This window comes from Anomaloglossus baeobatrachus, chromosome 2 (genome assembly GCF_048569485.1).
Source record: "Anomaloglossus baeobatrachus isolate aAnoBae1 chromosome 2, aAnoBae1.hap1, whole genome shotgun sequence".
NCBI lineage: Eukaryota > Metazoa > Chordata > Amphibia > Anura > Aromobatidae > Anomaloglossus > Anomaloglossus baeobatrachus.
The window spans coordinates 119,916,424-119,943,439 of NC_134354.1; positions in this window are offsets into that span (position 1 = coordinate 119,916,424).

Below are 27,016 nucleotides of genomic sequence, written 5' to 3' on the forward strand. Positions count from 1 at the left end.
GTCTATCTCTTTCCAGGTCTATCTCTTTCCAGGTCTGTCTCTTTCCAGGTCTGTCTCTTTCCAGGTCTGTCTCTTTCCAGGTCTATCTCTTTCCAGGTCTATCTCTTTCCAGGTCTATCTCTTTCCAGGTCTGTCTCTTTCCAGGTCTGTCTCTTTCCAGGTCTGTCTCTCTCCCTGTCTGCCTGTCTTTGTCTGTCTCTTTCTTTGTCTGTCTCTAGCTCTCTGTTTCTTTCCCCATCTGTCTCTTTCCAGGTCTGTCTCTTTCCCCATCTGTCTCTTTCCCGGTCTGTCTCTTTCCCGGTCTGTCTCTTTCCCGGTCTGTGTCTTTCCCGGTCTGTCTCTTTCCCGGTCTGTCTCTTTCCCGGTCTGTCTCTTTCCCGGTCTGTCTCTTTCCCGGTCTGTCTCTTTCCCGGTCTGTCTCTTTCCCGGTCTGTCTCTTTCCCGGTCTGTCTCTTTCAAGGTCTGTCTCTTTCAAGGTCTGTCTCTTTCAAGGTCTGTCTCTTTCCCGCCTCTTTGTCTGTCTCTCTCTTTCCTGTCTGTCTTTTTCCAGGTCTGTTTCTTTCCAGGTCTGCCTCTTTCCCCGTCTGCCTCTTTCCCCGTCTGCCTCTTTCCCCGTCTGCCTCTTTCCCCGTCTGCCTCTTTCCCCGTCTACCTCTTTCCCCGTCTACTTCTTTCCCCGTCTACCTCTTTCCCCGTCTACCTCTTTCCCCGTCTACCTCTTTCCCCGTCTGCCTCTTTCCAGGTCTGTTTCTTTCCCAGGTCTGTCTCTTTCCCCGCCTGTCTTCCCGTCTCTTTCCCTGTCTGTCTTTGTCCATCTCTTTGTCTGTGTCTTTTCCTGTCTCTCTTTCCCTGGCTGCCTGTCTCTGTCAGCCTCTTTCCTGGTCTGTCTCTATTTCTCTGTCTCTTTCCCTGTCTGTCTCAATAAAGGTCTGTCTCTTTACCTATCTGTCTTTGTCCTTCTCTCTGTCTGTCTCTTTCCCCGTCTGCCTCATTCCCCGTCTGTCTCTTTCCAGTTCTGTTTCTTTCCCAGGTCTGTCTCTTTCCCAGGTCTGTCTTCCCGTCTCTTTTCCTGTTTCTTTCCTTGTCTGTCTTTGTCCATCTCTTTGTGTCTTTCCCTGTCTGCCTGTCTCTTTCCTTGTCTATCTCTATTTCTCTGTCTCTTTCCACGTCTGTCTCAATACAGGTCTGTCTCTTTCCCCATCTGTCTTTGTCTGTCTCTCTGTCTGTCTCTTTCCCTGTCTGCCTGTGTCTGTCCCCGTCTGTTTGTCTCTGTCCAAGTCTGCCTGTCTCTGTCTGTCTCTTTCCCCATCTGTTTTTTCCACACTCTGTCTCTTTCCAGGTCTGTCTCTTTCCAGGTCTGTCTCTTTCCAGCTCTGTCTCTTTCCATGTCTGTCTCTTTCCCCATCTGTCTCTTTCCCCGTCTGTCTCTTTCCCCGTCTGTCTCTTTCCCCGTCTGTCTCTTTCCCCGTCTGTCTCTTTCCCCGTCTGTCTCTTTCACCGCCTGTCTCTTTCCCCATCTGTCTCTGTCTGTCTCTTTCCCCGTCTGTCTCTGTCTGTCTCTTTCCCTGTCTGTCTCTTTCACAGTCTGTTTCTTTCACCGTCTGTCTCTGTCTGTCTGTCTCTATCTCTCTGTCTCTTTCCCTGTCTGTCTCTATCTCTCTGTCTCTTTCCCTGTCTATCTGTCTCTCTCCATCTCCCCTCTGACATCATAATACCTCACACATAAGCTTCTTATACTAACACTGTCCTTTGTTCCTATAGCAACCAATCACAGCTGCTATTAATAAACTGTAGTTCCAGGCTCCATTCACTTTAATGGAGGCATGCTTTTAGGAGAGTAACTGTAAAGCGCGGGATTAAATTTTCCTATCAAAACCTAGTCTACGATGTTCCCTGGGTCACATGAGGTGTCTGTGCAAAATTTCGTGATTGTAAATGCGACGGTGCGGATTCCTTTAACGGACATACACACACACACACACACATTTTTGTGCGCACGTTGCGTATTTGCATGCAGTTACGCTGCAATCTGCACTGCAGCGTAACTGCATGCGTCCTGCATCCCCAGCATAATCTATGAAGATTATGCAGGAGACGTGCGCACGTGGCGTATTAGAGCACAGCGCTTCGGCTGCTGCCCGAAGCGCGCGTTCTAAGAAGTGACATGTCACTTATTCCGTGCGCTCTGCATGCATCCCCCGCTCTGTCTATGGGAGGGGCTGCACTCAGAGCGCATGAATCGGCTTTTTTTTTTTTCATTACGGACTCTTTCTGCAGCCATTTGAAGCGCACGTGTGCTGTTCAAATCGCTGCAGAAATTTCTGCAGGGACAGAACGCTACGTGCGCACATAGCCTTACAGTATGCAGAAATAGTATACGTTGCTACAGTTGAGGGACATTATTGTTGTATGTTGGCACAAAGACGGACTGAATGGGGCCAAAAAGAGAAATTTTACTATTGCACAAGGGCCATAAAAGGGGAGATAAGCAATGATACTGTATGGGTGCTACAGAGGGAGCATTTGTTCTGTGAAATCGGTCACAAAGAGAGACATCAGTACTATAATATATTTTATATTTGCAGATTCTCTTATAACTGGGAGCAAGAGAGCGGTATTGTTATTGCACAGGGCAGCAGGGCAGTGCAATTGCACTTTCACCCTTCATCTGGTGCACCGCAGAAGTTTGGGAAAAATCTGCAGGGTACTGTTGAAGTGATCAGTCATAGATGTATGTATGTTATTTTCTGCAGAGATGAGACCTTGCTGGTAGCAGCCATAGTGGTCTGTTCCAGAAGAAGAAGAAAAGCAAAAGTAAATGACGTCATTTGGACATGTTAATTGTAAATCACTGGATTTTCCAATCTACAATCTACAAAGCTCCTAATTATAATGCCACTGGTGCTAATATTAATGTTAGTACTGTGTTTTTTGAGAACGGTCAGTATGATGGTATTATTTGGTCACAATGTGGTGGTAAAAAGTAATCTATTCATAGCGTGATGACATTTATTCTTTGGCAAAGATGGAGAACAAAAATATGTTGTGCTCAGTCCGCCAAGTAGGTTTTTTTCCTGTCACAGCCCTGCTCCACAGCTGCGTGAGCAGATTAGGTATGTTTGATCACGATAATGTTTCTCAGCCTGACGGTCAAGACACATATATCAAGCAGTGTTTCTTCTGGCTACAACCTTTTCTTTTATGCCACTAGGACTAATTGCAGTTTGAAATATGTGATGGCTGCCACTTGTATTAGATAAACACTTCAAACTGTTCTGGTAACATGAAACCTGTTCTATGATTGGTTGCTATGAGCAAGAAGTTCAGTTTTATTATTTATACAATTTTTAGAAATGATGTCAGTCACCGAAAACTAGCAGATATCTTGAATAAGTCTTCAATATACCTCATTTGTTCACAAGAATACAATAAATATATTTTATGCCATTTTTGCAGTGTTTTTGGGGGTGCAGATAATGTGTGTTTTGTCTACAGTATGTTTAATGAAGCTAGTTTTATTCACCAAAAGCGCTTAAAAAATGCTGCAAAATTACCACAAGAGTGTTTCTTGTGTTTTTTTACTGCATTATTTTGTCATTGCTTTCTGTGGGTGAAAAAAATGCTGCAGAAACACTCCATAAACAATTAAAGAATTGACATATTACAGATTGAAAAAAAACTAAAAAAATGCTGCAGTTCTCAAATCCTTTTGGGAAAAAAACAAGCATTTGCACGAGATCTTTGAAACCTTATAACTGTTGCTGGTACTATAAAAAGCAGCTCGCATAACAAGGCCTCTTTCACACCTCAGTGAAAAACACACATGTTTTTCCCTGATGTGTTAAAGGTGCATATGGCCCTCCGTGTGCAGTGATTTTGGCACAGGTGTATTCTCCATGTGCTATCTGTGATAGCACACGGAGAGCAGGAACTTTATACTCACCTGTCCATGCCACTGCTGTCTCCTGCGCTGTTTCTTCCAGGTCCGCAGTGCAGTGAATATTCATGAGCATAATGAGCGGGCCTGGAAGCAAGGGACAGCAGCGCTGAAAACCACACCACTGGGACAGGAGAGTATAGAAATTAATTTTATTTCACAGACTCGTTTTATTTGGTACGTATCATGTCGCGGGTGGAGGAGGGGACGCTGCGCTCTCCCACTGCTCGGGTCCGGCCGCTGGTGCTGCTGCTCGGTGGTGGCTCGAGCGGTGGGCCGGATCCCGGGGACTCGAGCGGCGCTCCTCGCCCGTGAGTGAAAAGGGGGTTTGGATTGATTGTGGGGATTTATTGTCCGTGACGCCACCCACGGCTGTGGTGATAATGGTGACACCACCGCTGCTCTGGACGGGGATCCCGGGAGCGGTGACAGGGAGCAGCTTTGTTGTTAGTTCTCCCCTCCGTGGGTAGGGGTTTGGTTGTCCCGGGGCCCGGTGATGGGGTAGGGATGGATGGCAGGCGGGATACGGGGCCGGCGAGGTGCAGTGTCGCAGGGGCAGCGCTGTGCCGCACGGCACGGTGGTACTCACTCAGCCCAATGATGAAGACACAGTTCTCGGTAAAACACTCGGCTGGATGGACGGGTCCCACAGACGGCTGCGGTGTTGTTTCTCCCGGCAGGTTGATGGTGACTGCCTTTCCCTGCACCTAAGTACGGTTGATGGTTCCGATGGGTTCCCACCGGTAACCCACTCCCCAGCTTGGATATGGGCTGGAGGAGCCCCTCTTTGCCCACAGGCGCTGGCCCTGAGAAACGGTTGCCTTGGCGGTGGCGGTGTCTCCCTCTGTTGGTTGGACTGTTGCCTTCTGTCGGGACTTGACTGTTTGGAAACCCAGGAGGTCCCCTTCACTAACGGATTCGGCAAATTCACGGCAACTCCTAGCCTTGCCGGGGTCCGAAAAGCCCCTGCCAGATGGTGCTGGCTTCTATTTGTGTACAGGCCCGGTACCGCCAGGCCACCGCCCGTCCACGGTCCTTACGGTAACTCGGATAGGCCACTCCTGCAGACGGTCACCACCGTCTGCCAACCTTGCTGTTCCGCCCGGGCCACACACACGGACGCTGTCAGTCAGTTGCTCCACTACCACTCTTTCCTCCTTCCACTTTCACTTTCAAAACTAGACTGTCTGTTTTCCCGCCTCCAGGACTGTGAACTCCTCGGTGGGCGGGACCAACCGCCTGGCCCACCCCCTGGTGTGATCATCAGCCCCTGGAGGAAGGCAACAAGGGTTTTGTGTCTGAGTTCGGTGTGCCTGCTGGGAGTGTCGGGCGTTGTGGGTGTTGTGCTCCGTGGCCCCTGGCTTGTCCAGGGCGCCACATATCACATGGATCACGCCACTGTGTGGTCCGTTTAACATTAGTGGTGCCAGAGAAAAACAGATTGGTCTCTGTACAAAACACACAAACTAAAGAATGTATGTCTGGAACACCAATGGTGTGAACAGGGTGCAAGACTCAAAAATATACAACTAAACAATAGGATAAAGAGTTGCACACCAGTCACAATGTATAGGGGAATAATGAAAAGCATAACTGCTATAGGAATACTAGAATGAAAAATACAATGGACTATGTGAAATAAGTGAAAATATGAAAATGGTATCTGCATAACTGCTATGAAAAATAGGAATGAGAGATATTTAGCCATTGTATTGATCAATGCAAAGGAGCCCCAAAACCAAACGCCAAGGTAATCTCTATTTTTGTGCAGGGTGCAGGTTTGGTTTTGGGGCTCCTTTGCATTGATCAATACAATGGCTAAATATCTCTCATTCCTATTTTTCATAGCAGTTATGCAGATACCATTTTCATATTTTTCACTTATTTCACATAGTCCATTGTATTTTTCATTCTAGTATTCCTATAGCAGTTATGCTTTTCATTATTCCCCTATACATTGTGACTGGTGTGCAACTCTTTATCCTATTGTTTAGTTGTATATTTTTGAGTCTTGCACCCTGTTCACACCATTGGTGTTCCAGACATACATTCTTTAGTTAGTATGCACTTTTTGTCTGAGAACCCTGCCCCACCCATAGCCATGTGTCTTATTTCACACATATATAGCTTGGTCCCTTGCTTCCCATACAGAGCAAGTTTTTAACTGCAGGTGAGGTTACACATAGGTTAGGGACCCCAAAAATAGAGATTACCTTGGCGTTTGGTTTTGGGGCTCCTTTGCATTGATCAATACAATGGCTAAATATCTCTCATTCCTATTTTTCATAGCAGTTATGCAGATACCATTTTCATATTTTTCACTTATTTCACATAGTCCATTGTATTTTTCATTCTAGTATTCCTATAGCAGTTATGCTTTTCATTATTCCCCTATACATTGTGACTGGTGTGCAACTCTTTATCCTATTGTACAAAACACACAGACACACGAGTGCACCACACGGACACATGGTCCCTGAAAAATCACTGATGTGGGTGCATACCCATTGATTTTAATGGGTCTACGTATGTCCGTGATTCCAGTACATATAAAAATGGTGACATACATACCAGAATCACTGATATGTGAAGGGGCCTAATGCGGTAGAAAATGCTGAAAACCGTTGCATGAGCGTTTAGCTTAAAACAGACAGAAAATAATTATTCTGTAAGCAGTACGCTGTCATCCACCCAGGCTTTTATAGTTAACGATGGCGATTAGATGTATAGCATGTGTAATGATCCACACAGAATGATTCATGGAGGGTTCTATGTTGCTCCTACAAAGAATTAACAACCTTTTAATGTATTTCTGTATTTTTTTTCGGTATGATGGAGATGGAGCTTGCTGCATTAGGCCGACAGATATTCTACGGGGGACAACGTCACTCTGTATTACCTGACTTTATTAAACACAGTCAGGGAAGTTCAGGCTCGCAGCTTTATATTCAACTCATGAGCCAAAGGCTGAACGCAGAGAGATGTTTAATTTGGAGAAGATATTGCCTTAAGGTATGTAGACAATAATCCCTGGCAAGTGTCATTGTCTAGAGGATAAAGGTTATAGAAATGTATGTACAAATAACTAAGTAATAACACCGAAGAAAACAGATATTATATACACTACACAGACATCGGACCATCTGCTCAAAACCCAAGCGTCAAACTCTATTATTAATGCCAAGTACAGGCATGTAATGCAACGTTCCAGAACACACCTTAGGGACTGATACTGTGTGGTCATAAAGACGGAGATTTTTCAACAGTATGGTAAAAATTGGCACAAATTGCACTGAAACTATAACACTAGAACAAATAGAATAAAACAATTGGGGCATGCTTCTTTTCAAGGTACAAATTCTGACTTGCATATCCACAGAATTTTACAAATAGTTAATTATTAGGGATGATCGAATACCTCAAATATTCGGCTTCGCATATTTTCTGAATACCTCGCCACTATTCGGCTATTCGATGCACAATGTAAGTCTATGGAAAGCCCGAATAGTACCCAATAGTTGTTATTCAGGTTTCCCATAGACTTACATTGCGCATCGAATATTTACGAATAGTCGAATAGCGGCGAGGTATTCGGAAAATATTTGCGAAGCCGAATAATCGAAGTATTCGATCATCCCTATTATTTATTCTAATTGGTTCTATTTCTGTTTAAAACGTGTGTTTTTTTTAAACTCAGTACATAGGTAAACGTGAGTCCAAATTTTAAAAATGGCTTCACTTTTTTTGGTGCAATTACTATTTCAGTACATTTTGGGTATCACATCTAAACACCTATATGAAAGCACTGTATATATTTAAAGCAGGGACAGACATCAAAGAGTTCTTGTGCAGTACTTCTCTCAGTCCCCCCTCCTCCGTTATGCCCAATACATGTACACTTGTCATGAGCAGTGCGTTTTTCTCAAAATTGCAATGCAATGCGGCCTCCTAGATAAATAAATGAAAAGCAGAACCATATTGAAGCACACATACCTGTAACCTATATATAACTGCTTCCATGTCGCAAAAAGAGGAAACTGCGGATAAAAGGAAGTCCAGGTCCCAGAGTGCGCAGCAAAATGGTGTGCTTCAATATGGTTCTGCTTTTAATTTATTTCTCTAGGAGGCCGCATAGCACATGAAATACATAATACAGAGTAGGAACCCCCTATTGAGATTTGCCGTGAAGTGGCAGGGGTGGCTCAAAGAATTGATCAATTATTTACTAAAAATCTAATTTTGTATTATAGTACAGTTGGAATAAATCCATGAATTTGCACTTTTTATATGATGCATGCCACTCTCAGATCATGCTGGCTCTCCTTTCTTTGTTTGGTTGTAGTTATGCTACATTGGTCTGGTGGCTGACCACCACCATGCCATACATGCCTGACTTTGGTTTGCAATATATTCCTCCTGTTAGTGGCTGTTTACATTCAGCTGCCTCACCCTTTTTCCACAGGCAATGCTAATTAAGCACCATACTTGGGTCTGGTCCGCCATGATTTATGGTTGCTGGTCTGGCACTGGGAAGGTCAGTTCTAATATTGTCCTGGTGTTTGTGGCGTCTGCTGCGCACTCTGGGACCTGTACTGCCTTTTATCCACAGTTGCCTCTTTTTTGCGACATGGAAGCGGTTATATATAGGTTACAGGTATGTGTGCTTCAATATGGTTCTGCTTTTAATTTATTTATCTAGGAGGCCACATGGCACATGAAATACATAATATAGAGTAGGACCCCCTATTGAGATTTGCCGTGAAGGGGCAGGGGTGGCTCAAAGAATTGATCAATTATTTGCTAAAAATCTCATTTTGTATTATAGTACAGTTAGAATAAATTCATGAATTTGCACTTTTTATATGATGCATGCCACTCTCAGATTGTGCTGGCTCCCCTTTCTTAGTGTATACAAGGACTTGTTGTGAATGCATTTTCCAGTTTGGGGCTCCCTCTTGTGGTCAGTGCTGGAGGTGCAGTTGATGTGTGGAATGAAAGCGACACACCTGCAGAGGACTGGCAATCAAGGTCAGATTGGGCTATTTAACTTAGTAGCTTTCTCTTGTTACTTGCCAGTGGTCAATTGCTCCTGTGTGTTAAGGAGTCATTCTGTAACCAGCTCTGCTCACTTCCAAAACTACTTTCAGATAAGTGGTCTTTGTACCTCTGCTGTTTGTTTTCCACTTTCTTGTTGCTTTTTCTGTGTTAATACTAATGCATGATTCCTATTTTGTCTGTGTGGAATTCGTGGTGGAATGGGATCATTCCGTGCTGGGAGTGTCTGTATACTTAGCTCCATAAATCTGCTAGGTTTGTGTTTGTCATGCTTGGTATTAATTCAGTCCCTCATCTGTATTAGTGTTTTTGGATCCCAGTAACATTTGAGTGCTGGTACAGTGGGGGAGAGGTTGTGTGACCTAAGGATTTTTCCATATCAGTAGTTCTGATATATATTAGTGTTTTTACGGCTGCAGACAGTTGCTGTTTCATATCCTTTCCTATAAAGATAGTTTGGGCTTCACCTTTAATGAATCTGTCTTTTCTGGCTTTGTATTGTATTTTTCCATATCACCGTAGCCTTTACATGTGGGGGGCTATTAATCTATCTTTGGGGACTTCTCCGAGGCAGATTAGCTTTCTTATATTTCTATCTGTGAGATTATTTAGTTCTCTGGCTTTGCCGAGGCGACCAGGTCATCATAGGCATGCCCTACGGCTACTGTTAGTTGTGTGCCAGGATTAGTCTGCAGTCTGTTAAGTTTCCAGCCACTCTGTTACCTTTTTGGGATTCCGCATTTTTTGATCCTCCTTGGTCCCTGAATCATAAGAGGGACTGCTAGGCAGGGATTAGCAATATGCCCCCAGAACTATACGTGGTTCTGGGTGCATATTACAGGTTCACTTTAAATCATGAAATCGAGCTATATACATTTTGAGACTCCTCGCTTCACCAAAGTTGAAATTATGAGTCCATTATTATCTACGGGCAACTCTCCAAAACTTACTATTTAACCTTATTGGATTTCTCAATATCCTATTTGATACATGTTTTAACAATTTGTTAGGACTAAAGTAAATACCATTTTTTTTTTGTTAAGAAAAACATTAAATTTTAACTATTATATTCACATTCCCGCTTGTCCACTTAGGACACTTCTTCTCTTCCCAAAAGATCCATTAAAGGGAACCTGTCAGGTGTAATATGCATCCAGAACCACGAGCAGTTCTGGGTGCATATTGTTAATCCCAAAACTCTGGGGTCATGCGCACTGAGCCGAAATCCAGTGCCGGGCGGAGATGGCAGTGGGCAGGTGAGTGAGATCATCCTCTGACGCTGCACATTCATTAGCATGTTAGCACATCCACAGGGGCGTAATAACATGCTAATGGATGCGACTAGCCAGGGGAACTAACGCCCAGGGGACTAGTCCCTGCACTCATTAGCATGTGGTAAAAAGTCTTTAGAAACACTTTTTCTAAAGATCTCTTTATCTATACTAGTGTATACAGGGACGGTTAGGCAGGGATTAGCAATATTGACCCAGAACTGCTCGTGGTTCTGGGTGCATATTGGACATGACAGCTTCCCTTAAAAATGTCGTAATTTCAAGGGTAGATTTCTACCTTTGTGTATCCATATAATGAATTTACTTGGGCACATGTGTTACGGTTCGGGGGTATCTTGAGTCTCGAACTGCTCCTGCTCCATCCTCATCCCCTGCGGTGGTGTCAGCTGACTCTCCTGCGCCACCTGTCAGCCGCTACAGGCGCTTGGCTGCTAGGTGTCAGGTGTCCAGGGTCTTTGTACGTCCTTAGGCTAAGTCCCTATTTTGCCCTACCACGCATACGTTTCCGCTGCCTTTCCTGGCTCTAAGTGCGGGATTTGCGATACTGCGCATGCACTTGACATCACCAGTGACACGGCAGCTCCTGATTGGCCATCGCTGACATCACCGGTGATGCAGATGCTACTCATCGGCTGTCGATGCCGTCATTGACGTCAGCGGTGACGCAGCAGCCACTGATTAGCCACTGATGATGTCATTGGTGGTATAGCGGTCTCTGAGTGGCCGCTTCTTGTGCCATTGCCATCTGGTGCTTAGCTTGAGGCAGGGCTTAGTCTTTAAATGACCCTGGACAACGCACATGGCTGCATGTGTGTCATTCCAGTACTGTGTCTAGGGTCAGAGCAGTGAAGCCACATTTCTGGCAGCACCATACATACTGGAAGCGGTAGGCAAGGTTAGGTACCCTTCACGCCAAGATTCGTGGTGAGGTACAATCAGGGCCAGTGAACCTGCTTCTGCTTTACCACTCCAGTTCATCAGTGGCAGCTGAGTAATGCTAACTGAGCTGCGCCTACTTTCCCGGTGTGCCCCCTACGTGCACGGACAGTCTTCCTCTGGACTCTCTGTGAAGCTAACCTCCTGCTGTCGGTGTGTGCGCAGCTAATACCGCTGATTGTATTTTTTATTTTCTTGTTCCTCTGAAGCTGTGTCTTCCTGCCGCTTGTCCATCAGTGGCTTTACCACATGCCCAGAGGACATCGGGAGATGTTAGAGCTTCCCTTTTCAGCTCCAACCGTCCCCCCGCGTAACAACGTGCAATTGACCCTAATGACCAGAATAGGATTTTAAGGGTCAATAGGCTGGAAAGTTGGTACAATATAAGTACTACCGTATATAAATGCAATCAAGCATAGTCCTACAAAGCATCACGGGGGGTTTTAAGTAATTACTATTCTATCCTTACTATATCATTATTAATTCATTGCTAATCTATTAATTGATTATTTAATTTCAACTCGCATTTTTATTCCTAAGTCTATTTTATCTTTTCCACTCCCAATTGGAAAACCCATTTTAAACACCTTCAAAAAGATGTATGGTTTTAATATGTCACTACAGTAAGTAGTGTCTACCTCCTGATACTATTTTTGCATTCATCTTCCCTTTGCATTTGCGACAAACACAAACAAGTCTTTGATTCACCTAACATTTATTCAATTGAGGTAATTGGCATGATTACCGGGAGCAATCTATAAATAGCCTCTGATTCCTGCTCGTTCTCCACCATGATCAAGAACGACATTCAGTCTTATAAAACATGTCAGTTTGAGTCCTGCAGGACTCCGTAGCATTCTTATTTAGTGACATCACTCGCCGCTGCAGTACGTTCCATGGATGCCACAGGTCATTAAGGGCGCACTGTATTACTGAGCATACCACCTCAAGTATTGCCTTTTACTATATATACACACAAGTGCATCTCAATAAATTAGAATATCCTCAAAAGTTAATTTCAGTAATTCAACACAAAAAGGGAAACACATTATATAGAGTCATTACACACAGAGGGATCTATTTCAAGTGTTTATTTCTGTTAACATTGATGACTATGGCTTAAAGCCAATGAAAACCCAAAAGTCATCTCAGAAAATATGAATAATTACCACAAAACACTTGCAAAGGCTTCCGTTTAAGCATTTAAAATGGTCCCTTAAGCGGGCTTTACACGCTACGAGATCGATTTCGTTGGGGTCACAGATTTTGTGACTCACATTCGGCCGCTGTAGCGATGCCGTTGCGTGTGACACCAATGAGCGATTTTACATCATCGCAAAAATGTGCAAAATCGCTCATCGGCGACATGGGGGTCCATTCTCAAATATCGTTACTGCAACAGTAACGAAGTTGTTCCTCGTTCCTGCGGCAGCACACATCGCTCCGTGTGACACCGCTGGAACGAGGAAGCTCTCCTTACCTGCCTCCCGGCCACAATGCGGAAGGAAGGAGGTGGGCGGGATGTTCGTCCCGCTCATCTCCGCCCCTCTGCTTCTATTGGACGGCGGTTCAGTGACGCTGCTGTGACGTTGCTTTGACGCTGAACGAACCGCCCCCTTAGAAAGGAGGCGATTCGCCGGTCACAGCGACGTCGCAAAGAAGGTAAGTATGTGTGACGGGTTCGGGCGATGTGAGATTTGCCCGTGTCGCACAAACGATGGGGGCGGTTACGCACGATGGCGATATCAGTACCGATATCGCAGTGTGTAAAGCGGCCTTAAAGGATGCATGTTATTGAGCAGGTTCATCTAGGTGGTGCAAAGTGATAAAAATGGAAAAAAGAAAAGGGAAAAAAACTAAGACTAAACCATGATAAGTGAAGTGAATAGTGCAAGTGTGCCTATATGGTGAAATATATGAAAAAAGGGAAAGGAATAAAACACAACAAAGTGCACAGGTGATTTAATGAAATATATACGTGGTGTATTATACTCACTACCTTCAATTGAGTCAGATTACTGAAAAACAAAAATTTACAAACAACACACACACAAAAAAAAAAAAAAATTTAGCATTTAGATCAGTGCTGCTGGGATAATGATCGCCATTTTTTTCCCTAAGCGCGCGTGCAGTGGGGCGGGCCAGCATGTCAGCCAATCCCAGACACACACACAGCTAAGTGGTCTTTTTTGCCAGACAAGCAAGGGCATGTGTCATAGGCTGTCCATGTCACATGTCCTTGTATTATAAATACGGGCATTTTCTCTCACGGCGCCATTATCTGCTTTCTGCGTGTAGGTGACAGTCACCGCTCACGCAGCTCCTGGCGCCGCTCCGGCTGTGTACGCTATAAACACAGCGCTCTACAGATTAGGGACAGAAGTTTATTTCAGTCCTTTTCAGGGCTAATTTTCTCGGGCTCAGAGCCATAGGTGACAGTCAGGTCCGTGGAAACGCTGTATACAGCTTCAGATAACAGCGTCTGTGTACTTAAGCACAGGGAATTCCTTGCTGCATTTCACCATTAGGAGGGATAGAAAGTGAGGCTTCCTTTCATGTCCACTGACCCAGAGAACTCGGCCACTGTATCCACCTGCCCACTTTTGCCACGCTATTTTTATAGCAAACAGTGCTGGACATAAGTGGCATCAAAAAAGTGGCTGCTATACTCCATTGCTGTCCCACTGGTGCCAAGCATTTTCCAGCACCTCTGCATTAAACCCTGATGCACATTTTGCTGCGCTATTTTTATAGCAAACAGTGCTGAACATAAGTGGCATCAAAAAAGTGGCTGCTATACTCCATTGCTGTCCCACTGGTGCCAAGCATTTTCCAGCACCTCTGCATTAAACCTTCATGCACATTTTGTTATGCTATTTTTATAGCAAAGTCTGGGAATTCCTTCCTGCATTTCATCATTAGGAGGGATAGATAGTGAGGCTTCCTTTACTGTCCTGGTACTCACAGAACACGGCCACTGTACCCACCTGGCCACTTTTGCCACGCTATTTAATTTGCCCAAAGAGCTGACACTTTTTCTGCCATCCTAAAATTGTCTGGAATACTAAGTTAGTGTTCCTTTGCTGCCAAGCAAGGTACAACACATGTGCATTCTACACTCCTTTCCATTTCTGGGACGCAATTATTAACTGCAGGTAGTCCAGCCAATCTGTGACGAAGGTGCAGGCATGGATATAATGTTGCCTTCATCCAATGGTGGTTCTCTCGCTGTCTGACAGCTCAACAATACCATCTGTTTCCACTTCCAAAACAAGTGATGACCTGCCAATCACACTTCCGCTTACGGGTAAAGGGGTGGAAGTCCAGCGTGAAAAAGCATGTGTGACTGCTGTCCCCACAGTCACAGAGAATGAAGAGCACGCAGATGCACTTGATGGGGCAGGTGGTGGTTGCACAGCCCCGCTAGGCCACATTGTAGCACAGTGAAATTCCCATTGCGACTTATGCTTCATTTTAAGTCGTGTACAGGGTGGGCTCCCCAGTTTGCAGCCAAACCACGCAACAGGAAAAGGACTCTAGGCAGTTGGGTTGAAAAATTATTGTTTAACGTTCCCAAAACAAAGAATAAGAACCATGCATAAAATTGAAATAATAGAACAATCTATTTAGTTGCCTACTACCTGCTAATCCCTGTGTGTAGCAGTAATTGTGTGTTTGTGCGTGTGTGTGCGAACACGACTTACCAGTGGCGCATCACAAGAGCTTCAAAGTTATCTACCTAAACATAGACAAAACACATTACCCCCAGAATACCCTTGTTAGCTGAAGGCTCACAGATAAGGCAGATGATAACAGTGTGAATGCAAACCACACAGCTCTGCAACACAGTCATGGAAATCTTGAAAAGCAACAGTCAATGCAAACATGTGTGGCTGTCCCTCTATGATTTAAACTGTAAGTGACAATTTGACAGTGCAGAGGCAGCAAGTCTTATTGTCTATATAGTCAGCCAACCCAGAACAGATGTGTTTTGCTAATAAAACAAAGTGTTGCGTGCACGCATTACTGTCTGGGCACAGCTTACCATACCCGGGTACTGTGATGTCCAGTTGCCATAAATACAGACTTTACGCTCCTCTCTCGGTAAACAGTATAGACAGCACCGGAAGAATGTTGGTCTGTGGCACAGGATGCTGCTCACTGGTGATACGGTGCTCCTCACCAAACTCCAACACGACTCCCCTCACAATTGAACGAAATGTTTCCGCGGTGGCTCCTTGCTGTAACACACACCTTTAGCTTTTCCTTCTGTTCATAGACAGCATCCCCAAGTCCACACCCAAAGACCAATTTGCTATTGCTGTAGTGACCAAACAGACAAAGGCAGATCCCAAAAAAAAGCAGCCTCTCGTGTGTAGTCTGCAACAATGCATGCAATGAACGGCAAATAAGCATGTTGCATTGACAGTGGCTAAAGCTGAGCAATACACCTTCACGCTATCAATTCATAGCCATGTGACACTTCACGGAGGAACTACTTAAAGTTGTGATTTTTTGCCTTCTACTTAGAGATTGTTGACAAATCTTACAGATTACATTACTTGGGTGATCCTTTGCGATGTCCAAAAATTCCCAGGCTAGGCAACGTTTACAGCCCATGCGACCTGCATAGCCAACATGACTTATGCTCAGAGGCAAAGTTGTGGCTCAGGATTCAGTTGTTGACGTGCTTCCTGTACTTTGTCTCTGTCCAGGAAGACACAACGTAAACTCGTCATCAGTAGCATCCTCCTCCACCTCCTCTACTGACGTCATCGACTGGCTGACTTTGGTTTGACAGTAAGTGGGGTCTCCAACTTCATCATTACCCTGTGTGTTTTCATTCCCCTCGTCCTGAGTCCTCCATGACAACCTCTTCCTGCCCTGACCGAATAGCAAAGTTGTCGTTACAATCAGATATCTGAGTCTCCTTATCATGTTCCCCATTGTCTCCACCAGGATGATGTACGGTTTGTAAATGAGGGTGTACATGATGCTCAGCACCTTCTTCATCGGGGCCTGGATCCGACTCAAAGCTTCTGGCCATCTGTGCAGATTATTTCCCCTGTCTCCTGGAACTCGCTGCCTCAACATGTCAGATTATCTTCTACACCCGCAAGCTTCAAACGGAAACTGAAAACTCATCTGTTCAGAAATGACTATAACCTTCAATGACCCCACCACCGTGCGTAGCTGCCGCCCAACCTACACCCCACCTACTGTCTCCTCCCCAAAATCCTTTACAATATAATCCCGCAAGGGCAGGGCCCTCTTCCCTCTGTACCAGTCTGTCTATTGTTACTTGTATATGTATTCTGTATGTAACCCCCTTCTCATGTACAGCACCATGGAATCAATGGTGCTCTATAAATAAATAATAATAATAATAATAACTTCTTTGTCTCACTGCAGCTTTGGAGCAGACCTTTGAATCCTAGGCTATAGTGTGACTGAATAGCTCTGCAGATTCAACCACCTCTGTTACCCCAGCAGGGCTGGTGGAAACTTGAGAGCTGTTATGAAGCAAGTGCGATTGGGTTGACACCACAGTGGAATGGAGTATTTGTGATATTGAACTTGAGGTGGAGGAGAGGCTACTTTATGGCGCATTTGAGATCCATTGAAGCAGCTGCTGTTTTGGTGCCTCATCTACTTTTGTTAACGATGGTCGTGTCCGTGAAAAAAGGATCATATCAGATTATCCACGGGAAGAAGTACACCTGTTATTTTGGCTGTTATTTGTTGTTACAAATCGGTGCCGCCGTAAACTCAAGCAACCTGCTGCGGTTCCAGTTGCGCTCAGGCGTCAGCTGCCATTTAGGGCTGTGCCTCGGGTTGTCCAGCTGGCTGCTTTCTCCTCCACGTCTAAGTGTGGAGAGTCGGCTAGTGTGCATGCGTGTGCCAATTTACCCCAGCCGTAGCGTAACTCCAGTGTTTCGCCTAGTGAGTATGCTCAGCCTGACTGTGCCATTCCTGAGGCTAAGTCTTCATTTTGGGCTACAGCGCATGCTCCCATACTTTGTGCGAACAGCCTCTTTGCACAGGTACTTTGGATTTCTGGCCGGATCTAAGTCCTGTGTTGTGCCTAGATAGCATGCTTAAGCTGATAGTCTTTTTTAGGAGACTGTATTTCATGCTACTGAGCATGCTCAGGCACTTACTGCATCAGAGGCTATGTCCGGTAATGAACTCTTTGGCCCTGCCCCTGATGTGGGGGGCACATATAGACCACAGGGCATCAGGTGTCCTGACGATGTGGCCAGGCAACTCCCAACTGGCTTGCAGAGGCCCGCCCCTATGACTTGTCACCTCATTATTGTTGGTCAGACGATGACTGGTGAGGTGTTTGGGTCGTGGCTGCCATGAGGTCATCATTGAAGTGGCGGTTCCGAATAGGACGCTAGTTATGCCACTCATGACGTGTCACTCTGCTTTTGTCTCCAGGAGGTGCATTGTGGTCCACCCTGGTTTGGGGCGGACCCAGGTTATAAAAGGGGCTGGAGCCAACAAGGAGGTGCGCAGTCTTCTATTATGCTCCGAAAGAGCACACCTCCATGTATTGAACCCATTGAGGCTTTAGGCCAGAGGTAGGCAGGGATAGGGCATCGATGCAGGCTGCCACCACAGCTGGTAGCGCAGAACGGTTAAGACCAGCTCCTGTCCTACCAGTCCTGCTAGTGCAGCCCAGTGGCATTAACAGGCCTGCTGCTGCTGATGTGCCTGTGTGTCCCCTACGCACACGGACAGCGTACCCAATGGCCCCTGTGTTGTTAACAGGGAATTCCTGGGCTGGGTGGGCGTGTGGACCCTGTGACGCTAACAGGGCTCCCAGTCTCCAGATCCGAGTGGCGTCTAACTCGGTTCAGGCCACTATTTGTTTGAGAGTCAACCTGCTCTGTATCCTCCACCTAACCTTCCAGTTGCCAACCTCTCCTTTTCCATCTGGGAGCACGGTGGACACCGACTGGCGATTGGGATATATACCTTTCTTTTTCTTTTCTTCTTAATTTTTTCATATAGCGGTAACATAGTATATACCACCTTATCCAAATATGCCAGTCCCACCATAACAGATGTTGTTTCTTCAGCAAATGTTACTGTTCCTTAACCACCAAACCCACGGAAACAAACTTTTTTCCCCTTTCCAACACACCTGTTCCTCTTTCCACCAGCATCTGTCCTTTTTCAACTCATTTTGTATATGATCAAAAGTGCAACTCTGCAGGAACACCGTACTCAACACCGTCTCAGCACAGCAGCCAGCCCTCGGTCCCTCAGATGTGGACAAGTAAAAGACCATTTCCTCCTATCCATGTCAAAGCGTTGAGATTCACTCTGTGCAGCACAGGTGTTTAGTGGAAAAGCAGATCTAAGATTGCGTAACACCTTCTGCTGATACTCCTGCATACGTGCGTCCCTTTCTATGGCAGGAATGATTTCACCAAATTTTGTCTTGTATCGGAGATCTAACAGTGTGGCAACCCAGTAGTCATCATTACTTCAGATTTGTACAATCTGAGGGTCATGTTGTAGGTAGTGCAGCAAGAAGGCGCTCATGTGTCTTGTGCATCCAGGAGGACTAAGTCCTTGGTGTGTTGGTGGCGGAGAGGTGAGAATCGTGCCTCTTTCCTCTGCCCTCTCCCCCCAAACCTCGCACAACCGAAATGTGAGCAAGCTTTCACTCATCTGCTGAGTCTTCCATGCCCATCGCCAGTTCGTCCTCCATTTCTTCATGGGCTCCTGCACCTTCTTCAACAGTTTTTGCTGATACTATATACCCTTGTTAATCCCTCACCCCCACCATGACTGCTGCCTAGGTGCCGCTGATCATCTGGACCTTGTAGATCTTGTTATCCCTTCCGCATATGACTCCTCCTGTACTTCCTCCCCTTCCTCTTGTTCCAACACCTGACTCCGAATAATGCTTACAGTGCTTACATCATGTAAATGACCAGAATTGTCACGCTGAGAATGGCATCGCCAGCGCTAAACATCTTCGTCGACATTTGTAAACTGTGTAGAAGGGTGCATAGGTCCTTGATCTGACACCACTCCAGCAGCGTGATCTGCACCACCTCTGGATCAAGTTAGCCCAGGGTATACATCATAACGTATTTCAGCAGGGCTCTGCGTTGCTGCCACAGATGCTGCAACATGTGCAGATTCAAATTCCTGCGTATCGGCACATCGCATTTCAGGCGTTTAACCACCAAACCTAAAGACTTCTGTAGCGATGAAAGTTGTTGAGCTGCTTGGTGCGAACGATGGAAGTGAGCACATAGCGAGCGTGCCCGCTGCACAAGGCCATGTAGGCCGGGATGGTGTTTTAAAAATTGCTGGAGAATCAGATTCAACACATGAGCCATACAAGGCACGTGTGTCACATTGCCCTGACGAAGGCCCGCAGCCAGGTTTGCATCATTGCCCCACACGGCTGTTAAAGGGAACCTGTCATCAGAAATTTTGCACTAAACATAAAAGATTCCCCTTCTGTAGCTCCTGGGCTGCATTCTAGCAATGTTCCTGTTGTTTATGTGCCCCCTTTCTGACCAAAATAAAGACTTTGTAAAGTGGTACTGTCGCGGGCAGAGGAGGGGGACGCCGCGCTCTCCCTACTGCTCGGGTCCGGCTGGCACTGCGGCTGCTGCGGCCTGCCGCTGCTCGGTGGCTCGAGCGATGGGCCGGATCCCGGGGACTCGAGCGGCGCTCCTCGCCCGTGAGTGAAAGAGGTGGTTTTTGGGTGTGGGTATTGTTTATTATTGTCCGTGACGCCACCCACGGTTGTGCTGATTTGTTGACACCACCGCTGCTCTGTATGGGGATCCCGGATGGTATGGAGCAGCCAGTTGTTGTGTTGCCCCTCCGTGGGTAGGGGTTGGTGATCCCGGGGCCCAGTGATGAGGTGTGTGGTGCAGGGCTTGGTGGGCGCAGGGACGCGGGGGCAGCGCTGTGCCTTGCGGCACTGTGGTACTCACTCAGCCTGAGATGATGACACAGTTCTCGGTAAAACACACGGCTGGCAAGACGGTTCCCACGGACGGCTGCACTTGCTTTCCCCAGTAGGTGACGATGACGGTCCCTCTGTCCTGCACCTATGTTGATGTTGGTTGCGATGGGTTCCCACCGGTAACCCGCTCCTCGGCTTCAAGCTGGGCCGAAGGAGCCCTACTTTGCCCGCAGGCGCTGGCCCTGGGAAACTGGTGCCCTGGCGGTGGCGGTGTCTCCTCTTCACGGTCGGGCTGTTGCCTTCAATCGGGACTTGGTTGTTAGGAGACAGACGTCCCCTTCACTGACGGATTTGGCAAATTATGGCGACTCCTAGCCTTGCCGGGATCCGAAAGGACCCTGCTCTGGTGCTGACTGTCCTTTGTATACTGCTCCAGACCGCCGGGCCACTACCCGTCCGCGGTCCTTCCAGCAACCTCCGAGCAGTCCCCCTCCAGACTATCACCGCCGTCTGCTGACCTTGCTAACACTGTCCAGGCACACAGCCACGGACCAACTTCAGGCTTTACTACTGTTTCTTTCACTTTACTTGACTTCAGCTTCACTCTTCTACCACTTCACTGTTTTCCTCCTTACACTTCAAACTCTAACTCTCTTCCTCACTCAACTCCACTCCGGCTTCAACTCCTTTCTCAAGCTCTGCCTGAGCTCAACTCCTCCACTCAACTCTCTTTTCTTAACTCCGTTCTTCTTCCTGTCCAAACTCTATCTGCCTGGTTCTTCCCGCCTCCAGGGCTGCGAACTCCTCGGTGGGCGGAGCCAACTGCCTGGACCACCCCCTGGTGTGAACATCAGCCCCTGGAGGAAGGCAACAAGGATTTTGGGTTAGCTTAGATGTTCCTAACTGGGGTGTAGGGTGTGGTGGTGTTGTGACCTGTGACCCCTGGCTTGCCCAGGGCGTCACAGTACCTTTTTGTATTCAGATCTTGATAATGGTACACGGGGGCGGGCTCTCTGGTGGCCGTTAGTCTGCCTCCCTGTCGCTTTAGGCCGTCCCCCATCGCGCAATTTCAAAGAGGTGACATGGGTAAGCTGGGCGGCCATAATCTCGCGCATGCGCCATGCCACTCTTGCGGGACTGCAATGTGCAGTCTGACCGCTGGTGACGTGTTGCGCATACGCGAGATTATGGGCGGCGCTGTGACTTTCATCAGCAAGTACCCGCCCATAATCTCGTGGTCGCGCTTCCATCGCCGCCTCCACCATTCTGAGCAAGCGCTGGCCAGCTTACCCACGTCACCTCTTTAAAATTGCGCGATGGGGGACGGCCTAAAGCGACAGGGAGGCAGACTAACGGCCACCAGAGAGCCCGCCCCCGTGTACCATTATCAAGATCTGAATACAAAAAGGTACCACTTTACAAAGTCTTTATTTTGGTCAGAAAGGGGCACATAAACAACAGGAACATTGCTAGAATGCAGCCCAGGAGCTGCAGAGGGGGAATCTTTTAGGTTTATTGCAAAATTTCTGATGACAGGTTCCCTATAAGTCACCACCGGAGTCCGCTCCGTCAATTTGTACTCCGGTCGCCAGGTGACAACGTGTTCCTTTCGTGCATAGTGCTGATGATGGGAGAGAAGTTGAGGCCAGCGGCGCAGGTGGACGCAGGTCATGCTCACCCACTGGGCTGCGTTACCTTGACAGATGCAGAACCACTGGCTAAATGTAGATGGTGGGTATCTCACAGACGAAGTACCATCATTCAGCTACAACCAATGGGAAGACACCACACCCTTTTTTATGCCCATCCTGTCTGCAGACCACTGCCAGACATAGCTATGAACCTCTGGTTACTGTTACCCCCAGTTCAGTTTTATGATTTTGTGTGCTTGTTACCTGACTACTTTTCCTGCTTGCTGTTTATGTACCTCGTTGGCCGATCCGAATTTCACCTCTGCTTGTTTTCTGATTAAGTCCTGGCCGTCCCATTCTGTTCCTCTTCCTCAATTAATGTTTTGACCCTGCTTGACTACTATTCTCTGGAACTGCAGCCTTCCACAGGTATAGATCACCTTGGGCCCTGTGTTTTTCCAAATCCCTGTATAGGGGTTAAAGGGTTTCAGGGTTCTGGTGGTCCTGCTTGGTGAGTGGCTTCCCTCTAGCCTATCCTTTACAGCCCATCTGAGTGTGTGGATCAAGGAAGGCGTTACACCATGGTCTCTGCAGAAGACCATGTAGGCCAGGATAGTGCTTTAAAAATTGCTGGACAACCAGGTTCAACACATGAGCCACACAAGGCACGTGTGTCACATTGTCACGGCGAAGGGCCGCACCCATGTTTGCATCATTGTCACACCCGGCCTTCCCTGGCTGCTTGTTGAGTGGAGACAACCATTGATGAAACTCGGTCTCCAGAGCTAACTGTCCACAACTACTCAGCGGTGTGACTCACATTTCCCATACATTTCAAAGTAAACATTTGACCGCCTGATGGCATTGCACTCTGCTGCCAGCATAGTAAGGATGTGTGTGGGATTCCTTGATTGCAGTTACAATGAAGGGTGGCCTGAACACACAGGGTTTGGGTCGAGGTGGAGGACCCAGACGAGGTTGAGGAGGCAGAAGCAGTGTATTAACTCCTACATAGAGGAAGGATTGACACAACTCGTGGGGACGGCAAGACTTGTACAACAGACCCTTCTCCATCTCTCTCCACAGTAACCCATTGCCCAGTCAGCAACATGTAACGCCCCTGTCCATGCTCACTGGGCCAAGTATCTGTGGTGAAATGCACCCTGTCACACAGAGTTTCTCAAAGAAGCGGTGATGTTTGGTGCGACATGCTGGTGTAGCACGGGCACGACTTTGTTGGAGAAGGAGTGGCGCCTGTGCATCAGCTCTTGGGGCACTGCGATGGGCATAAGGTCTCGAAAATCCTCAGTTAAAAAGGTTGGAAAGGCAGCATTTCGGTAGCCAACAGTTTGCAGATGCTGAAAGTCAACCTCTAAGCCATGTCATGCCCTTCTAAAAGCATGTAAAACACAGCAAGGGGACTCCAACCACAGTCTCCCTTGTTTCCAAAAATTGGTCCACACACACCCCACTTGACTGGTATCAGTTGACCCCCATTTTCAAGATGAAAAAGATACTTTGCATGAAGCACTCTCAAAAATACACGTGCCTTTCGCCTCCCCTGGATAACCCAGGGGAAGAAAAGTCCTCTGAGAGCCATGACTTGTTCAATTTGTTTCTTTTTTCAAAAGCGAGGGGACTCCAACCACAGTCTCCCTCGTTTCCACTAATTGGGCCACACACCCCCCACTTGACTGGCATCAGTTGACCCCCATTTTCAAGATGAAAAAGATGCTTTGCATGAAGCACTCTCAAAAGTACACGTACCTTTTGCCTCCCCTGGATGACCCAGGGGAAGAAAAGTCCTCTGAGAGCCATGACTTCCTCATCTTGGTGAACGTTAGTATGTCCACATTGTCAATGGACAGACACGTGTGCTTATCTGTCAGCACACCCCCAGCAGCAATGAAGACATGTTCCGAGAGAACGCTGGCTGCGGGACACGACAAGATCCCCAAGGCGTACGTGGCAAGCTCAGGCAATTTATCCAGATTGGAAGCCTAAAATGAGCAAGGCTCAAGTTGCACAGTAATGGCATTGATGTTCCCTTGCATATACTCATACATCTGTGTCTCCTCCTCTTTTTCCTCGTCCAGCTGTTTAGTTTTCACATGAGTAATTGTCCTTGTCACTTTCCCATGTGTTTGTGTTGTCTTGGGAGTTGTTTGGCACCTTTAAGACAACTTTGAGGGTGTTTTCCTGGTGTTGTTATGTGTTTGTGATTGCCTCCCATTGTTTCCCATGGGGTTCGAGAGTTTGACGAACCGAACCGAACTCGAACTCTAGGGGGGTGGCTCATCTCTAATCACAACCTAGTTTGAAAATTATTCAACCCCTCATTGTCTAATATGTGGACAATACTGGTCTCTTAAATTAATCATTTGTTTATAGTTCTATATTTATGCGCTTGCACTTTCTTAAAATACTATAGATTTTTATCAAGACCATCCCACACAGGCATATCAGGAGTTGAATACTTTTTTTGTGAAGACCCTGACAACAATATATTAAAAAATCTGTTGCAGAGATTGGTGGTTTATTAAATTAATTTATTTGGTATTGTTACAACCTAGATAGAAAATTATTCAACCCCTTATCCTCTGATATGTGGATAACTGATTTTCTAAATTAAATCATTTATTTATAGTTCTACATTTATGCACATGCACTTTTTTTCTTTAAAGGCCATCCCACACAGACACATTAGGGGTTGAATACTTTTTTAGGAGACCAACTTTATGAATATTTTTTTGTGAATTGTTATTATAAATTTGTATGGATACATTATGTACCACTTAAAAAGAAAACAGACACTTTGTTTTCCCAGGATATTTTGATATCATTATCCATCTCTTTGAATTGTTTTTAATGATGTTTGTTTGTATGTTTAATGAGAAATAAAGAATTTATGGTTATGATTTTTGGGTCATTTGAATTTTTTGGAAGTTCTAGTATTTGATAACCCTTATAAATTTGTTGATAAGCTGGAGATTGAATTTACAGAGGCCAAAGAAGCGGCAGTGACCTTCATTAAATAATCAACACGTTCCGGGTCTCCGAACGCTGAGTCGGGGCCGGCAGAGGTGCTAGGAAGGGGGTCATAAGCCTTCTGGGCCAGCATTAAAGGCAGCCAAGTGTCCATTGCCTTCACTCCCCAACCTAACTGGGGTTGAAGGGCCAAACAATGACGAAAATCCTTGTCGTCACACCACCAGGTTGATCCCCCATGTGACTTATAAGGCCCTGTTCGCACTGGAAAACATAATTTTCTTAAGAAAATTCCGCAGGGTCTGAAAGATTACCGCACCTGCGGTAAAAAACTGCGGCAAACCGCACCCGAAAACCGCATGCGGTTTGACGCGGTTTGCTGCGGTTTTACCGCGGAATTGTTCGCGGTATTGTGGCGTGCGGGTTGGTACATGTGTTTTATTGCATTCAATGCAATAAAGCACATTGAAAAAAAAATAAAAAATTTCCTTCTGAGATAGATAGTAGATAGATAGATAAATAAATAGACAAATAGACAGAGGGATAGACAGAGGGATAGACAGAGGGATAGACAGATCGCTGCATTTCTCCCGAGCGGTAATGTGTTGTTCACATTACCGGCCGTGGGAAATGCCCTGTGGTTACCTCTGCTGTCTCGTTGCGAGGCTGCATTCAGCAGTGTGTCAGTGTCAGTCGCGGCTGGATGCAAGCATCGCAGGACGTGGATTACGTCGGAGCTGTGTGTTTTGGGGGGGTTAATAAAAGGGTGAACGAGGAGGCTTATTTGTGTTTTATTTAAAATAAAGGATTTTTCAGTGAGTGTGTATTTTCCCTTTACTTATGGGTTGATCATATCAGCTGTCTCATAGACGCATGATCAAGCCTGGACTTAGTGGCGGCAATCCGCCGCCATTAACTCCTTATTACCCTGTCTGCCACCGCATCACAGCAACAGGAAGAGCTGGGGACACTCCGGTACTGCTGCATAATGGATGCGACAGTCCCGGGGCACCTGCGGGCTGATATTCTCGGCTGTGGGAGGGAGGGGGACATTAACCCTGCCCCTTGCCCTCCCCAGCCTGAGAATACCGGGCCGCCGCTGTGTGCTTACCTCGGCTGGATGGTAAAAATACAGCGGAGCCCATGTGTTTTTTTTTCTATATTTCCGTTTGCTTTCTATGTGTATTCTATATGTCTGTGTCTGTGTGTGAGTGTGATGTGTGTGTATTCTATGCCTGTGTCTGTGATCTCTGTGTGTTTACTCTGCTCCGCTTCCTCTTCCTGTCATTATGACATCACTTCCCTGCAAACCGCAGGCAGCGATGAACATTACCGCAGGTAAACCGCGAAATACCGGAGGAAATAACGCAGGAAAACGCAATGAACCGCACAGAATTTGCTGCCTGCGTTATTCCCTGTGGGATTTCACGATTACATTGCAGTCAATGGAGTGAAATCCCGCAGCGACGTGCGGAAAAGAAGTGACATGCAGCTGTCAAAATCCGCATAGTGCGCACAGCAATATTTTTTCCCATAGGTTTTGCTGGTGATTCACTGCAGAGATGTTATGAACATTTTCTGCAGCGAAACATGCAGCAAAACCTCAGGAAATCCGCGGCAAAAAACGGCAAGTGCGCACAGGGCCTAAGAAATTTATGGTGTTGCGGTAAATAAACATCTCAGAACAGCGCTCAGGGTGCTTTTGTCCCATGAAACATCTTATAACAAAAAATGCCTGAAGCCAGTTGTTAATGACTTAGTCACTTTTGGCCTCCTCTCAAAAGGATGATCAGATGAGCTCCGCTCCTTGTCAACTGTATGTTGATCGGTCGAAACTAAAGACCATATATCAACATAATCATTCGCCCATATTTTTCGGACGGTCTCATCTAAATGGGATCCAGAGGAGTAACACCGCAAAAGAAAGCATCCCTGTGAATGTCAGCACGAGGCAGGGGATCAGACTGTTTAGGAGGTTGACCAGGAAAAGAAGGGTTAACTAGTATTTTCCCCCCCACTGCCGTCTGCAACTTAGCTAAAAGTGTCTTAATAGCTGCTGTCATGCCTGCACCCTCTCCCCACGCCCCTGAATATTGGTACTCACCAGCATCTGGAAGGGGAGCGACAGCAGGCTCTTGGAGAGGAACAACAACCGGGGTTCAAGGAACCGCCTGTGGTGAAACAGCAATATCAGGGGGTTGAAAAGCCGGGGCAGATGGACATGGAGCAA